Consider the following 17,933-nt stretch of genomic DNA (forward strand, 5'->3'; position numbering starts at 1 on the left):
GTAGGCGACTGGAATGGACGGTAAAAAACTGGTGCGTGTATTTAACCACATACGCCACTACTTTCCGGTAGTTCCGGCGATACAGCGGCATTGGACTGCCAGGTCACATTTCCACATGGTTCACTAAAGGAATTTGGACTACCGTTATACTGCTTTATATTAAATAAGGACCATTTTACCAGGCGATGAAACTGCCTTTACCCTTTGTAGTAGTGAATCCAGGTTTTATCTAGAGTTATGGAGGGATGCAAAAAATCCGAATCATTTTGCTTAAACCGCGTCAATGCGACATAGGAAATGTTCAAACGAATGCGCTTTTGAACCAAATCTGCGAATTTGGTGTTCGGATCTTACGTATGCATAATTTTTCAGTACATGACAAATTAGTTCCTTTGATATGCCGATAGCCTCTTCTATCTCTCTAACCTCAATCCTATAGTCGTCCATTACCATTTGGTAAACTTTTCCGATGATATCTCTGGTTGTCGTAGTTTTTAGCCGTCTCTAACTTTCGTTGACAGTCAAGTTAATATGTAAACTAAACCAGTTTATTTCACCGAGTAGTGGACTGGAATGGACGGTGCATGTGCAAGAGTGTATTGAGTCACGTACGCCACTACTTTCCGGCGCCGTTCAGCGGTCGGCCAGTTTACATTCCCACATGTAGTTTACTAATATTTTTGGACGATTTGGATTTAACCTTACCTTGCTCAAAAAAGGTCGCCATCATTTTACCGGGCAGTGAAATCGCCTTTACCCTTCTCAAAGCTCGCTCGCCCTCGCTGTCCACTGTCTTTATGGTTTTTTGTCGTTTTAATAGTGTAGTCGTGAATCCAGTTATAGAGCGATGCAAAAAACTCATTTTGCTTAAATCGCTTCAATACGACATAGAAAATGTTTAAACGAATGCACCAAAGTGACCAAAGTGAATAAATGTCCAATCAACCTACGGATAGCTTACGTATGCATAATTTTTCAGTTAGTACATGACAAAAGCGTTCTTTTGATATGCCAAGAGCGTCTAACCTCAATCCGACAATCGTCCATTACCATCTGGTTAACTTTTCCGATTATACCTCTGGTTATCGTAATTTCTGGCCGTCTCAAACGCTCAAGTTAATATGATACTGCCACGTTTGAATTTAGATGGCCAAAATTTTACGATCTTTAATTACCGACCCTACGTATAGAGTGTTTTTGAAAATCCTACTGCTTTTATGTCAAATATAAATGACTCAATTTTTTCGATTTTCAGAACAATCTTCACAGCGACTTACGTATACGATTGTCAAACAGAAACTGGGCATCGAATTTTACTTAGAACCTCTTAAGCATTCGTAGATATATTTCCCAACTTATATTGATAAATGCTGACCATCTTCTGGAAATTTCCAGACAACCCTCGTATATATGTGCTTTGACAACCATGTTGTTTAGATCGAGTACGGAATATTCATAACATAACAAACTTAATTAAATGAAAAACCCATGAGATGCAAATGTGTCAAAATTTTTCTAAATAATTACTTAAAGAATAATTCGTCGTGAAAAAACTAATACCTAATTTTTAGTGTACCCTTAAAATTCCAAGGACGGTTAAATATAATAAGAGTATTATCCTTATTATCTTACTACAAACTAACGATTATATCAAACGATGAATGTATGGTTTACTTTTATTGAACTTATTGATCGATTAATGTCATGTTTCTGTAAATAAACGCAAAATGTGGAAATATCCTACATCAGGTTTCAGGTAAATAATACAAAACCAGACAATATTTCATAGTCTAATATAAACGACAGTCACTCACAGATTTCCTCAAGGTTGCTCTAGTTATTTCTCATACATGAATCATAATGATTTAATAAATACTAATAAGCACAAATAGTTATGATAATAAATTTAATTTACACAGTAGCGGATTAGCCACACTGATTCAATCAAATGTGCATGCAAAATTAATAATAACATTTTTATCGATCTTCATAAGGATCCTACTCATCGCTTCATAAGAAAAAATGTGCCCAGTTTATCCTCTTGATTCTACTTTGACGTCAATTTCAATATCTACGAAATAATGATTTCCAACATGCTTCTTATGGGATACTGAAGGTTTTTTATAGTTTTGCATTCTAATTTCCAAGTTTTTGAAGCAGGAAATATGTAGTAACTTTTTCAAAAACTATTTTTTACCAAATTGAGGGCTGACTTTAAACCCTGTTGTTGATTTCTGATATCTTCTTCCAGTTTAATTATAGATGTTTAGAAGCGGAATTGACTGACAAACAAATTAATTTTATTGAACGGACTATCAACTGCGACCAAGTAAATAATTAAGTAATATTGAGAAGATTTTTAAGAATACCGATTCAATTTTGTTGTACACCTGCAAATTAGATAGTGAAGATCGGAGTAAACAGCGGAAATTTATGTAAAAATCGAAAAACGAACATTTAGAAGACGATTTGTATTGTTGGTTTTTACAAAAACGGTCAACTGGGCAACCGATATCTCGCCCTTTACTTTGTGAAAAAGCATTGCAGTTCAAACATATTGCAAATAAATGAACAGCAGAAAATGCAAGGAGAGGAAACAGAAGAAAATCTAGACGTGGAAAATGATGTAGGGCCATCTCATGATGAAGCACTTCGACTCTGGAAACAACTCTCAAATTGTTTGAAAAACAAACAATGATTGATACTATGAGTTTACTACGGCTGAAACGAATTCGTGATATAGCAGAAATGCCAGTTATCAAATATTTTTAACCAAATTAAACTTATTATTAAATTATAATTATTTTTGATTAATAATATTATTTATTAATAAATATTACTATTATTAAATTTATTTTAATTCACAAAACACGCTTTTCTTCATACATTCAATTATCCGCACTTTCGATTATCCGAATCCCTAACGACAACAATTAGTCCGGTTAATCGAGTTTCCACTATATTTTTAAAAAGTGTAAAAATTCAATAAACAATGACACATATGCATAAGAAAGGCAATGTTTTCAAAAGGAGTGAAAGCCCATTTTACTTTTCCTTGCGAGGCCGAATTATCCGAACGGGGCATTCTAGTTAGCTGCCTTTTGGCAAAAAAGTAGATCAGAAGTTCCTGAATAACGTATCCAAAATTCGCACAAATTATGGGAGGAGCTTTTGAGAAATCGGTTTTAAGATTTTCGCTTCGGATATCGCACAATTAATTCATCGAATCCATAAAAAGTAATTCTCTCACGATATGAAGACTATTCTAGCTGAAGATACAAGTATAGAAAAGTGGATAAGCATTAGCATGTATTATTTGCTTGTATTTGCTCTGAAGTAACTTACTTTGAAAGCAAAAATGAGGATTTATATTAAAATACGTCCGGGACAGCTGCAATCATAAGTCTTATGTTGATCTTAGATATAATCTTCAAGTACGGGTATTATCATTGTCAAATCAATCTACTTTTAACCTGACTTATGCACAACATATGACAGACATAATTTAAGGTTTGAATCTACTAGTGAATTCTCTTGAAGATGTAAAAATTTACGTTTAAGTTGAATCAATACAAATATCTTTTGGCTGCTGTCTAACTTTATAATTTTTTTCTAATCTCTTCGTAGCTTTGGAATTTGTTTAAATTTTCCTAATTTTGCCTATGTACATAGTATTGAGGTAGGTGTGTGACCTCGTTTTTCGAACATATTATCAATAAATTACATTTTTTTAACGTTAAACAATAACCAATATTGTTTTGTTGGGCATAAACACAATTATTGGGGTTTACAAAATAAATTACTGATTTTTTTATATATTTCAATTGTTTATCCTTAGATGTATTAGTATTCAATGCGAAAAATTCATTATAATGAGTCAATCCACGTTCTAACCACTTCAATTTTGTCTTCTTCTAAGGGTTTACATTCTGTTATTTTTTTAACTTCACTAATATTTTTCATCGTAATCGCTACGATTTTATAAATCTGGTGATAATCTCTTCATTTAAGATTTCTCTAATTTCAACGGTTATTTATTTTATTTTAAGGCACATTCTCTCAATATACCTGATGTAGGCCTCCCATTGTAGTGTAATAAATTCAATTTTCCATATTATTTTTCAGTTGTTAAAAACATAATTATTCAAATGCTATTATAACCATAGAAAAACCACCATAACATTAAGTTTTAATTTAGTCCGATATTCAGGGCTCTACCAGAGAGAGATCTCAATGAATGATTCATTTTGATATAGGAATACGAACCCTTACGAGGCCTAGTTGCTGAGATATAGAGAGTTCAAGATTTTAAATCAAAAATTTGCCATAAATCAAGAACGCCTTTAAATTTTTTTTTTCAAATTTGATGCCAATATTCTCCTTAATAAAGTAATATTTTGACATAAACAAACTTTGTAAAAATTTAACCAGTGGCGCGCTGTCAGGGTTAGTTGTCACTTTTTTCCACCTATTTTTTACTGGTGCAAATTTTTTTTTAATTTTGTTTTAAATTGCCTGATCATTTTTAGTTAAAAAACTAATAATCTTTTATGGAGCTAAAATAAACGGTATTGTAGAAATTTACCTCTAAACAAAAGTTTGCTAGGACGTAAGTAATTTACAAATTAATTAATTATTCATTTAATTTCAAATAATGATTAAGCCTAAGTAGTTCAAAACAGATAAAAATTATTCATAATCTCGATATCAAACAAAAATGTATTACAATAATAACAAAATTGGCAATAAAAATAAAAATAATCATAGCACAAATTAAATTTAAACAATATTGTATTACAACAATAAAAAAATTGATAAAGTTACAGTAGTTGTTCAAACTATTGGCCGCTTACTTCAATACACTTATTACACCGTTTTGTCATTGAAAAAGGTCTCTGTGAGAATAAATCTGGATAGGATTTAATGATTTCTGCCGCAGCTTGAATTCTAGCTATTAGATCTTGTTCAAATTCGATGATTGTTTTCTACATTGAGGACATCATATAGCCCCACCGATAGAATTTAAGTCAGGTGATCTTGGAGGCCAACAATTGGGTCCACCTCGACCAATCAATCTAAAACGTCTGTTTAAGTAATTTCTTACCGCTGCAGCAAAATGAACAGATGCTTCATCGTGTTGAAACCACATGTGTTGTCTAATATTTAAAGATACATCTCTTCCAGAAAGCGCGCTCCATTTAATTTATTGGCTAAAATGTAAGGCCCGTTTAAGCAATATTCAACCATACCCACCCACACATTAACCGAATATTTATGCTGAAATCCCCTTCCACGAGCAAAGTGCGGATTTTCCTCATCCCAAACGTGACTATTTCTAGAGTTGAAAATTCCTTCCCTAGTAAATCTTGCCTCGTCGGTATACAACACATATTTCGTAAAATTTCGATCACGACACTTTTATATGGATGTAAAACTTGTTCTTTTAAAACTTTTCATACAACAGAGTGAAAAAATATGACACGTGCCTACTTGATTATAATTTAGAAATATTGAGTAGTATTTAATTACCGTTCAATTTTGCTCCATAAAAGGTTATTAGTTTTTCAAATAAAAATAATTAGGTAATTTAAAACAAAATTGAAAGAAGAATTTGCTCCAGTGGCGTAAAAAATAGGGGGATAAAGTGACAACTAACCCTAACAGTGCGCTACTGGTTAAATTTTTCCAAAGTTTGGTTATGTCAAAATATTACTTTATTAAGTAGCATAGTGGTCATCAAATTTGAAAAAAAAATTTGAAGGTGTTCTTGTTTTATTGCAAATTTTTTATTTTGATTTAGTTTTGAACACCCCATATACCTCAGCAACTAAATATATCAAAATGAATCATTTATTGAGATCTCTCTGTGGTAGAGCGTTGTCGGTCGAATATAGAAACCTTGACGCTTAAAAAACATTATTTATTGAACTCTTGTTATTCAATTTGTACATTTGCATAAATAATCACTATGAAATACATTGTAATTATCCTCACAACAACAAAAAATGATTTTGTTGTGGGATTATGTGGGCGCACTGTTTAGGTTCTGCCGCCTTCGGCTGCATCCTATTTTATGACAGATTTTTTATATTGGAATTTTATATAGATTATTTTTTTTTTCAAAAATTTTTTGTCTAAAATTCGCTTTTGTCATGTAGTGATGATAGTATTTAGTTAAGTTTCTTTAGGAAAATTGACTCGAACTTTTATTTTATATTCACCATCAACAACTTTTGTTGAAATATGGAATTTAAATTATTCGCGTTCACAATTTAATTTGACTCATTGAACCCAAGAAATAAAGCAATTGTAAATTATCACTTCATAGCTTCAACTCCACGCCATTATTGATGCTCCCGCCAAGTCTGCATTGCGAAGTGTGATTCGTTTTCTACAAGCTGAAGGCGATATTGCGGCAGAAATCCATCGAAGAATGAATCGTGTATATGGGAAAAACTTCATGAGTGATGGTGTTATGCGTGAATGGTGTCGAAAGTTTAAAGATAGCCGTAATGATGTGCATGAAGAAGGGGGCCAAGGACGCGAATCTATCGTTTCAGATGACTTGGTTCAACAAGTTGACAGAATGGTTGGAGAAAACCGCAGATTCGCCATTACTGCTTTGTCTACGGAATTTCCAGAAGTTTTAGGGTCTGTTTCTACTTGAATTCATTGGCGACAACTTTCTTTGAAAAGGGGATTGAAAAGCTTGTCCACAGATATGGCAAATTTCTCAATCTCTTCGGTGATTATGTCGAAAAGTAACCGTAATTGTGCCAATCTTTTGGTAATAAAATTATTGTTTTATATGATTTGTCTTGTATGTATAGCCTATCGGAGGCTCAAAAAAAACGACCCTTGTATAATAAAAACCAACCTATTATTCTAACGTCAAGATTCCAATCCAACTTTTAGAGCGCTGGAATAGGACTAAACAGTAGTCTGTGGTTAGTATTTCACGACAATGGCTTCGATTAATATCACGTAACTATTTCAAACTTGGTAAAGGTTCATATATGTAAACATGCTCTTCGCACATGCAAGTAAAACTTATTTGTTCTATGTGTTTTAGTAGAAATTATGCGTGTTTCTAATTACTGAAGGAAAGATAAATTGTATGTAACATTTATGTAAGAATAAAATGATTTTTATGCATTATTTAATCTTTTTCTGTTGGATTGGGACATATATACCCCTGTAGGATGTGTTTGTTCCAACATAAATCATACGAATTTATAGACCACTGCTTGACAGAGAATTGGAAGACGAGCTTGGTATTTTCACGATATGCAGGTGGATCCTTACAATGACAGTGACGATAACTGTGACACAGATTATAAAGATTCTGATACCTCCATATCTTTTGAATTGAATAGCACGGATTCCTTAAATGATGTCAATATCTTGATGCATGATGCACAATCAACTAGCAATACTAAATTTATTTGGTACGGCGATATTGATAGTTTTTCCCCAAAAATTTCACAACTTCGAGAGGACAAGGCAATTATTATGGCTAAACTAAGGGTGCGTACACATTGGCGACGCTCAAGCGGTGAGCTTAGGTAAGGATGTAATGAATTCGCTATCCAAACGATTATTACTTATAGAAAGTACACGACTACGAAGGCTAATTTTAAAGAAAAGCAAAAAAATACAAGGCGTTCATGAACTTAATAGAAATAGACTTCCTTATGGCGAATTTCATCACCTTTATCATGAACTTCGCAAGATTTTTTCAGTTTTTGAGAATGTCAGTGGAAACGTTTGATTACATTCTGGGAAAAATCAAGCATCGCCTTCAAAAGAATACAACTACGCTCTTCGACTCCATACTGCTCAAAAAACGAACAAGGTCGAAGCTCGAACGGCGCGATGCGTTGTTGTGGTGCAATTACATTCATTTAAAGTCTATAGCCATAAATATTATTTTTAACACCGCTGCAGCGGCATCGCTCGACGCTCACCGCTTGAGCGTTGCCAATGTGAACGCACACTAACAGATGTTCGGTCAAACTTGATTGTTTTTATGAACTATTTTCAAAGAGTCACTTGATGAGTGATTATACAAATATGCTGCTACAAAAGCTCAATAACGCAAAGATGAATGAAGAATGAAAATTTATTTTTGGTTGTTCTTTAATAATGTTATACAATCGTGTATCATCAATGCTTATGTATTGGTTATATTTTTATTTCAAATAATATAAATAATCATCTTGCTACATATTTTTTTTAAATTTTAGCTGTTAACATAAGATTCTAAAAAAATTATTTTATATAATAATAAATGCTTTTAATACTTACTTTTTATTACTTTTTTTATCAATTTTTAAATTATTTTAATACGGATCTTGCATATACAGTATGATGGAAAAAAATCGTTATTCCGTAAACCGGCAACTTTAAGGAAAAATCCTGAAACCCGTCGATATTTATTTTTAGACAGGCTATTCGTAAGGAAACCTTTTTATTTTTCACGTCATCTATGGGAGCGTGTTAACTTGATCGCTAATATTTCTAAATGGAAATATGTTGTATCACATTATTCTAAAGGTCTTCAAATACCTATTTAGACATACCAATATGTCACAGTAACTGATGTGTGTATTTGTCTAAAAATGAATGAATTTTTATTATTACAATTAGTTGAATTATTCATTAAATACAAGGAAACTTAAATTGAGTGCTCGAATTGTTTACCTCCAGCTAAAATTCAATGAAAAAAACGTACGTCTTCTAATCTAAAACTCTAGGTAATAGAGGAGAAAGTTGGAAATATTTGTATTTATTTATATTGATATGTATCGATCTGCGGTATCGATCGGAAGACTTCGACAAAAGTTGGAAAGTAGAAGAAATATCAAAGTCCGTACCGATTCGACAATATACACATATTTGCAAGCTCTAGAGCCTAGTGCACATCGATCGGCTCTTGTGTGTAGAAACGGGAGACTTCGAGTTGGAAAATAGTTGAAATAATAGAGAGGAAGATTAAATGGATGAATTGGTGGCGCAGAGGCTTCACAGTTACAGAGAATTCAAGTCTCGGTAGGGTATGTCACCCATAATCCCGGTACACCCAGCTCTGTAGGGTGAACATGCGAAGTCATCCTTTTTTACGTACGCATATCCTTACGATATGTCCAAGATTTCGAACAATCATTATTTTATCTCTTTGCTATCTCACAAAGTTGAATTAGACAAGTTGTACTGAATCCAACTCTGTGTTATTGCGATTCTACTTTTGTTCATATCGCGAAAGCAACGTTGTTACGGCAATTACTATAATACATACACCTTCGTTCCTACGTACTGAATTCGGGTAGGAAACGGAAGTAGAAGATTCGATAACGGGAAAGTGATTTTGCTTTTATTTGAATGAAAATTATTGATTTTGAAGAAAAAGAGGTATCGAATATCATTAAATAACTAGGGACGTTTTGTCAACCATATTTTATCTTTGAAGCCCATCTATTAACACAGTATGACATAAACATAAATCGGCTTTGTAATCTGAAACTTTTTCTATAAAATTGTTTGGTTTTTTATTTAAGACGTTATTTGTTAGTATTGAAACTGGACAAAATACAAAACTTGTTTTGAACTCTAATTCAATCACAGCTTTTATAAAATAAAATAAACAGTACTCAACAGTGTTTTAAGCAACAATGAGAAACGTTAAAATAAATAAATAAATAAACGTCAAAGTATTTCACATTTATTTCCAATTTATGTAAGTGACTTGTCTTACAATAGTCTAAAATAGAAAAAAAATGGAAAACAAAGAAAAATTGACATTATATATATAAAGTTCGTTATAATTTTTTATACTGTTTATTAGGACAAACATCACATTATTCGGATTATAGATCAAAAGTCAGGCGTTAACAAACCATGCTTTTAATTGTAAAAATTTCAAGTTTTTTAAATCCAAATACAAAATATAGAAATAAGAAAACTATTTGGACGTTCTGAAAATTTATTCACTACAAAATAAATCTATACAATTATTACAAATAATAAATATGGACTTATGAGGATGGTTTAACGGAAGAGTATCTTTTTAAAGGTTGATAATTTCGCTTTGGTGATTATATTGTTAGTTTCCTCTATGTTTCTAATGTCACATGTCAAAATTTGACATAAATCTGACATATATACTAGTTTTAATACTAAAATTTCAGGTGTTAAACATTTTGTTTTACGTGGCAGAACTATTAAAGAAACCCATGATAATCACGTTTATTTTATCCTGAAAGTTCTCGGTGCGGAACATCGTGGACCGTCATTTAGGTCCTCTAACCATTCTAGGAATGGTTGATAAAATCCGTATCTTTGTACTTAGATTTCCTCGAATGAACGTACATATGCAATATTTTGCAAGAAACCATTTATATGAAAAACGATGTACAAAGTACGTGTCGCGATTGCTTAATGCTCACATTAAAAAATCGGAAGAATGTTCATATATTTGTCTCCATATACTACAAGAGAAGAAGCGAAGTTTTACCTCAGAAACAAAATTACAATCGAAGCAATGAAGTCCGAGGCACGTGCTAAAACCATTTTTGCCGGCCAATAAGGTAACGGACGCAGATTTTGGAGATTCCATAGACGTAATCTTTATTGAATATTTGGAAACAACTGGTCAGTAATATGTTGTTTACTAACACATTTTAATTTCCAGTGTATAAAAGACCGGATTTGTTATGGAAAAAAGTTTTGTCCCATCATGCCAATGAGCCCAATTTCGTTACGATTCATTACCTCATCTGTCATATTCATCTTATCTAGTTCCCCCAGATTACTATCTGTTGCTTGGAGGAGAAAACGCGTAGTTTAAAAAAATTTAAACACTAAAATGAAAATAAGTCGTTATTTTTGCATTACTATAATATAAAGTTACTATTGTGTCAATTACATTACATTACATACTACTGCTACTATCCATCGTCTTTTTTTTGAAATACTCAAAATATAGATGCATTGCAGACCCAATTTGTATCAATACTTTGAGGAGAATTCAGTTCATGGTTCATCACTTTTTAAACCTAATGAAGCTAAAGAAATATACAGGAGGACCTCATATTTGCTGACAGTCTGCAACTGATGCGATACATCCACTTATTTCGTGAACATTGGAAACATGCCTGACTGTAGAAAAATATAGTGGTGTATTTTTCTTCTAAAAGTCATTTTTCCAACAAACAGCCCTCGTATAAATTAAGCTGTGTTCTTATATGTCTTCTATCTATATGTCTTTTCAGTCATCGATTTACCTTTACCTTCCTATCTTTTTGTCTATACTTCATTTCGTCTTGTTTATCTTGCTCTCTGATTATCCCTTAGCTTTTGTTCTTTTTTTCTTACCAGATGTTCACATACTTAAAATATTCAAATTTTATTAATACTTCCAAAAGAAATCTTTTTAAATGAAATGCAAGATTGTTTCGATGTAGATAACTGTCTCAGTTTTAAAAAACATTCATTTGCATTCGCACAGTTTTTGGAATCATATATTTAATTCGCGTTGCTTAAAAATGTTAAATCTATTTCTCATATAGTTAATATTTTAGGCTTGTGCCCGTACTAAATAATAAGATTTCTCGGCGTGCTTTTTCTTTTCTACTTCATCAACACGAGGTGCAATCTCCTATCGAGGTTAACTCATAAAAAGAGAATAAGAATCTTACTTTTTAAAATTATCACGGTTGAAACTAACTGCCAGTTTTTTCTTACTTATTTCGTCAAGAGGTTGCATACCATTTCCGCCGTGAGAAATTAGAAAATGTATTTCTTACCTGCATTAGTTGTAGACTGGATATTTATAATACATGTGATGAAACTAACGTTTTAATCCGTGAGTGATGAAATATGCATAATAAGGAATTTCACGAACAAAATAAAATTTACTTAAAACACAAAAAGTAGAAGTACTTATATGTGAAGAATTTTTTTTATAACTGTCCCATTTTGGTAATAAAAGGAAAAGTATTTCAAGGAAATCCCATTTTGATCTCCTAACTAAAATTACTATCCCAATTGCTGTGAACTGACCATGTTAGATGACGCTGAATCATCTTAGTTACAGGGTGTCTAGACCTGACGTGCATCTCAATTCCCGCAGTTTTCCCGCTTTTTCCCGACAACTTTTTCTAATTTTCCCGATATTAGTAAACCAATTTTTAGTAATATTCAATAAACAATAGCATTCAATACAAAAAAAATAATTATCGCTTTTTTATTGTTTTTTCATAAAGAATGATACATATTAGTTACTCATAACAAAATATATTATTGAATTAATGACTACTTATATTAATAGAGAATCATAATAGGTTCATTTATTTATTCTTTTCTAAATTTTTGATTTGGTCATTTAAAGCTGATGTTTGTTCTAACAAGTTCTTTCGTTTTGCTTTCAATTCTTTAACTTCTTCTGCTTTTCTTTTTCTTTCATTAGACTCCTTTTGTCTTTGTGCATGTTCATTTTTTTATTCTGACAGAACTCCACATATCTACTATGTGCCATTCGCACGTTCAACATCATTTTAGATGTGATAGATACGTGTTTGATGCCCCCTGCCGCAGTAACTGCATCATAAATGATGCGCAAGGCAACTAGACTGTTTTCCGCCTGATTTACAACGATTGCCTCTTTGTTTACGGAAAATCCGCGCTCAACTGCTGCATTTCCATGAGATAAAATGAAAATTATTTCTAGAAAATTAATCAAGTTCGGGCAGGTCAAACCGGAATCTTCTATCAATTCTATCCAAAATTTATCAAGCCTTTTTACACTTCGATTATATATCTTCATGGATTGAATGGTGTTAGAAAATTGTAGAATATCTCGATACTCTTTTTTTATTTTGTCAGCCGTCGAGCCAGAAATCAACTTGTTCGTGTCAACCAGAACAGCCAAGCAAGAGTCAAGTCGCTGTAGAGCTACGTTGGATTGATGTGCGATTAAATTTGGATTCACACAAGTTATGTACTTTGTAAGTTTATACAATAGAGGTGATCGTTCTTGAATTTTTTTAATAATTTTAACGAAACAATTCTTACAATCAATCATGAATTTAGTCAATAATTCACCAGAGGGCTTGATTTTAGCATTCTTCAATGCGCTCTTAGTTGAAAATTCTATATCAATTTTGCTAGCAGGAAGCAAATTATGTATTGAAACTACAACTTTCTGTGCATTTCTCCGAAAATTCCCGATCTCGAAAAAAAATCCCGTTGTTTTCCCGTCTTTTCCCGCTGCCAAAAAATTCCCGCTTTTTTCCCGCAATTTCCCGATTTCCCGATGGCTAAACACCCTGTAGTTACCAACACAGAATATTATTCACAGTTCTCGCTTTTCATTAAAAATTTCTATATACAGGACGAGTTGAAACTATCTGTATATGGCAAAATATAATGGATATTAAACTGCCCCTCCCTCCCACATCAAAAACATCCGGTTCCCGTGGATGACCCTGTATTTATAGGTATAGATGTTACTGACCAATTTTCATTACCAAGGAATTTGTAGTGTGAATTTTTTGAAGAGTTTGGATTGAGCTAAGTGAATCAGTGAGTATGAGATGATTGGGTGCGTCTGACGAAGCAGCGATGTGTGTAGCTCCATATATTGTAAAGATTCAGCAGATAAAGTAGATGGGCTAGGAGGATCTTTGGACATATGTTTGGAGGTGGGTGTGATAATAACGACACCCGAATCCTCTTGAAATTTGGATGCGTTTGTGTAGCTATGTACAAAGTTTTGATAGTACGCTGGGTAATGAATTTGATGCTTTTTATTGCCCATGGCCCATTTAAGAAGGCATTCAGGAAGGTAGAGATTTAATTCGCCTACACGGTATCTAATTTTAGCATAGAAAGGTCTAGCGATCCTGGGTTTATATGAAATAAGATTTGGAAATTTCTTAGAAAAGTAATTTTGGACGGTCGGATTGAAAGGATTTGAATTTAGATGCAGACGTACAACTCAAATACATTCTTCTAAGGAACAATATTGAATTTAAAAGATAAATTCAACTAGTCACAATGATTACATTTATTATATTACATCGGTTAGGAGGTTGGACAAAAAATAAAGGTGTGGATCATTATGTAAATCTTGTCGAAATGAAGAAAGTTTTGGTTGGCAGTACAGAAAGGGGTTTTGAATAATAAATTAACTATATGTCCTTTTCGATTTCAATTTAAGATTTTTAATTAGTATTCTCTCTATCTTGATCTGTGAGTATAAAAAAATCTTTTTCGGCATTGAATTAATGGTGGAAAAGGTTTTCAATGGAATAAATGGCTCCTTGAAGCCATTGAAGAGGGAAGAAACAGAACAAATCTAGATTCATACAATAGCAGACGGCAGAATACAGCCGATCCGTTCTTTATAAGGATGTTAAGTCTGAGAGTTTATGTTGAATTACAGAGATGGACTTAAAAGCAAAAATATAATGTAAGAGGTTAATAAACTAGGTTACCTCTTTGTAGTACTTTCTCAGTATATTATGATAAATTTGTTCCTACAATGCCTAAAATATTTTCAAACTTTTCTAATGATATTCTTGTATCATTTGATTTCGATTAGAATTTTTTTATTTTGAAACTCAGTCACCTTAGTGTTAACCTATATATTCTCTCGTCAATTATAGTTGTTTATAAGGTTACTATTTACTCATAAATCATAGTATCTCTATTTTGTTGCTTCCACTTGTTGGGAATTTGAGGATAATTTTTTATAAAGTAATTTTTATATACTTAAGATTAGTGATTGTCACTCACTCTAATCTAAACGACTCGAACCTGTACTTCCTCTTAACATTTTCAAATGTAATACCTTATTCTATGAAACTTAACACCATCTATATTAATTATCGCATTTTTAATATTGTACTTAAAAGATCTGCAACTTACAAAGGTCTTGGTACTACATTTGCTCAGTATATTGATATCGTACATGGAAGAGCAGAAACAAAATATTTTTCTTTCTTCCATTATAATAGGTCTATCGCCTGTTCTTTCTTCGATATATTTTCTCATACTGGCTCTAAATTGTCTTTGTGATCGACCTCTTCTCCATGTTCCAATTGGATATTTATCCTTTGCTATTTTACGAATAAAATCGTTACCGAAAAATTTTATAAGTTAATTTGTTTATTGTTGTTTATTAAATAACTTTTGTGTTTGCTATGTTATTAAGAAAAAAATAGAAGTAATATTTTTGGGGATAATATATTTTTTCCACGCTCGTTATAATATTCACGTTTTTTTTCAGAGACGACCCAATAAAAAACAAACCGTCCTACTCGTGAAAAAGTATTAATTCACTCACTTGTTACGTGAATAAGTCTTGTTTATGTGTTTTAAAAAAGAAAAAATTAATTAGATATTTTTTGTTGCCTGTTTTTATTATTTTTTAATAAATCTGTACAATAAACGTTTTATCTGATTTGTATGTAAATAGTTATTTTCCTAACAAGTGCGGAAAGTGATACTTTCCCGCACGCGACTGCAGTTGTCCCGAACGACGCTGAACGGAGTTCGTGTAAGCGGTCAAGTGCGGGATAGATACTTTACGCATGAGTTAGGAACATTATTTTTTCTACGACCGTATATACAAAAAAGTTCACCGACCCATTTTTCAAAAATTATTTTATTCCAACAAACATGATAATATATAAAACTTCAACTAAAAAGTACTAATTATTATGAATATTAATATTGAAAACACAATTTGTTGTATTCTGTAGACTAGTAAGAATTGCCGGTCCAGTGGAGTTATTTGGTTTCAACTGGAAGGTAGATGACGTCGATGAGGTTGGCATCGGTTACAGGTCGTATAAAGATGACGGTGACGGCAACGGTTTTAAGTCATTTGTAGTACAGAGAATTTTATTTGATATTTTTTTCTTCTGATTCTCGGAGTCCTCCAAATAGCCCTTAGCGACAGTAGTAGACTTCCAGCCACCGAGACGCTTTAGGCTGATTATTTCTTCGCCGAAGTCTGCTAGGAACGTTGCCGAAGAACGTCTGAAATTGTGTCCTGTATAACTTTCCGGATTAGGTAGGCGTAAATATGCAGCAATCTCTGCTAGCACCAAAAGTGTTTGGTAAGTATAAGGACCAGAAATACCTCTTCCTCATAAGTTTTGCCCCCTTTCTCCTCGCACCATGTAAGAAAATGGTTGTATTGCTTCTCATACCTTAGTCTGGATTTGGAAGGTAACAGCTCGGAATTAGTTTCATTTGCAGCCTTCAAAATGGCTTCGGGTGAATCCATTAATATTATTGTATCGGATTCGGTTTAATGTGGTTTAATTTAGAACAAGATTGCACATATTCAGTCACGTTTTGAACAACTTTGACGTTTTAGTAACAATTACACACCTGTGTTGTCATAGCAACTGATATCAAACCCAGCTTTATTATTTTATATTTTCAAAAAATTAAAAATGCTACAAAAAGCTAGAAAAGGTTTAAATTTCATTTGATGGACTATTTAGTAAATATTTATTTACCTGTAGTAACAATAGTTATAACCTCCGAAGTAAAAAACTACGTGACACTTTCAAAACTAAAATGAGTGCGGGAAAGTGGGTTAAAACGCACGGTCGTAGAAAAAATGTTTTTCTCATAAATTTCGAAAATATTTTAAAAACACATTAGGAGATATTTAGTCCATTATATAGTCGTAATATACCATAATCTAAATTATTGTTGATTGGCCGTTCCGTCTCTGCTTTCGATTGAACTTCTTTACCTCCGTTTCAATGATGTCGTCTACCCAACATACACTACATTGCACCGATCCCCACCACGAGTTTTTTACCATCGACTTAACGTTCCGTTTCATCGTGGTCGTTCGACTGGCTGGATTTTGCTGATACCACAATTTCAAATAACAAACGAATAACGTATAATACTCGGTGTGTGCAAGGTGGTTGTGGTCGTTAAACTATTCCGTTGACGCTTATATGATTGTGATGTTATTAATTTATTTATCTTTCGAAGAAACTGAGTGTTTTTTGTGTGGAAGGCATAAGGATTAGGGTTTATATGTACATTTACAGAGTGAGTAGTTTCAATTTAATTTCTTATGTTGTTATTTAAAAGAAGGATTCCTCTCTCTCACTTATATCTTTGCCATACCTGTTTTCTGCTACCTACTTTTTTACGCGATGTTGTAAATATTGTGACGTTGTTTGTTTTGAAATTGCAACTTGGTATTTGTTGGTTCTGCATTCGTACCCATGTATGTTTATGTTACTTAATACAAACTCGATTTAAAAATGTTCTAATATTAATTATGCACGAACGTTACGTGAAAATATTTGGGCAAAAAGAATTCTACTGTCTGAGATATTTCTCAAGAAAAGTGGATTGAATGTGCCACATTATAAAGGAATTTAATCAAAGTAGTATTATATAGATGTGTTAATTTCATTTTTAATGCCGTTTCGAAAACACATTTGAACAACAAATTATAGTGAAAAATATTTCATGGTATCATTATAAATGGCTAAAATGTGTTGAACATCAAATAAATCTTCAAAAGTATATTTTTGTTAAACTATTGAAAATGTAAAAGTACAATGTTAGAAATAAATGTTATAGAATGTGTTCAATAAACATCAGTTCAAAGTATGTGAGTTGGCATTGATGTCAGAAAAGTTTCAATTTGGGGTAAAAACCTAATACATATATGTACCATCCAAAAAAAGTAAACTTTTTATGTGTCTACAGTAGTTTGGTAAGCTAATTTTAATAAAATATATTTTCATTTTGATATTTAAAAAATTTGTAGTTAGGTTAAGCTAGCAGAGCTAATTTTGAAAAACTGAATTAGATATATTCAGGAATTGTATGTTCTAGTTATGGGCTGGATTTAAAAATGTTGTGCTCTTACAGATTTTCTAGGA

At 32.4% G+C, this 17,933-nt stretch overlaps 1 protein-coding gene across 8 annotated transcripts in view; it reads left to right on the forward strand.

The window, feature by feature from the left end:
- LOC130444656 (cytospin-A-like) overlaps positions 1-17,933 on the forward strand; it is a 170,514-nt gene that overhangs the window by 70,783 nt on the left and 81,798 nt on the right. For 2 of the 8 annotated variants that reach the window (XM_056779923.1, XM_056779924.1), the window contains exon 1: positions 16,832-17,085. The exons of the other annotated variants lie outside the window; for them this stretch is intronic. The gene's annotated coding sequence lies outside the window, so the exon portion shown is untranslated. Of the gene's footprint in view, positions 1-16,831; positions 17,086-17,933 lie in introns of those variants that run through there. 8 annotated transcript variants of the gene reach the window in all.

This window comes from Diorhabda sublineata, chromosome 5 (genome assembly GCF_026230105.1).
Source record: "Diorhabda sublineata isolate icDioSubl1.1 chromosome 5, icDioSubl1.1, whole genome shotgun sequence".
Lineage (NCBI taxonomy): Eukaryota > Metazoa > Arthropoda > Insecta > Coleoptera > Chrysomelidae > Diorhabda > Diorhabda sublineata.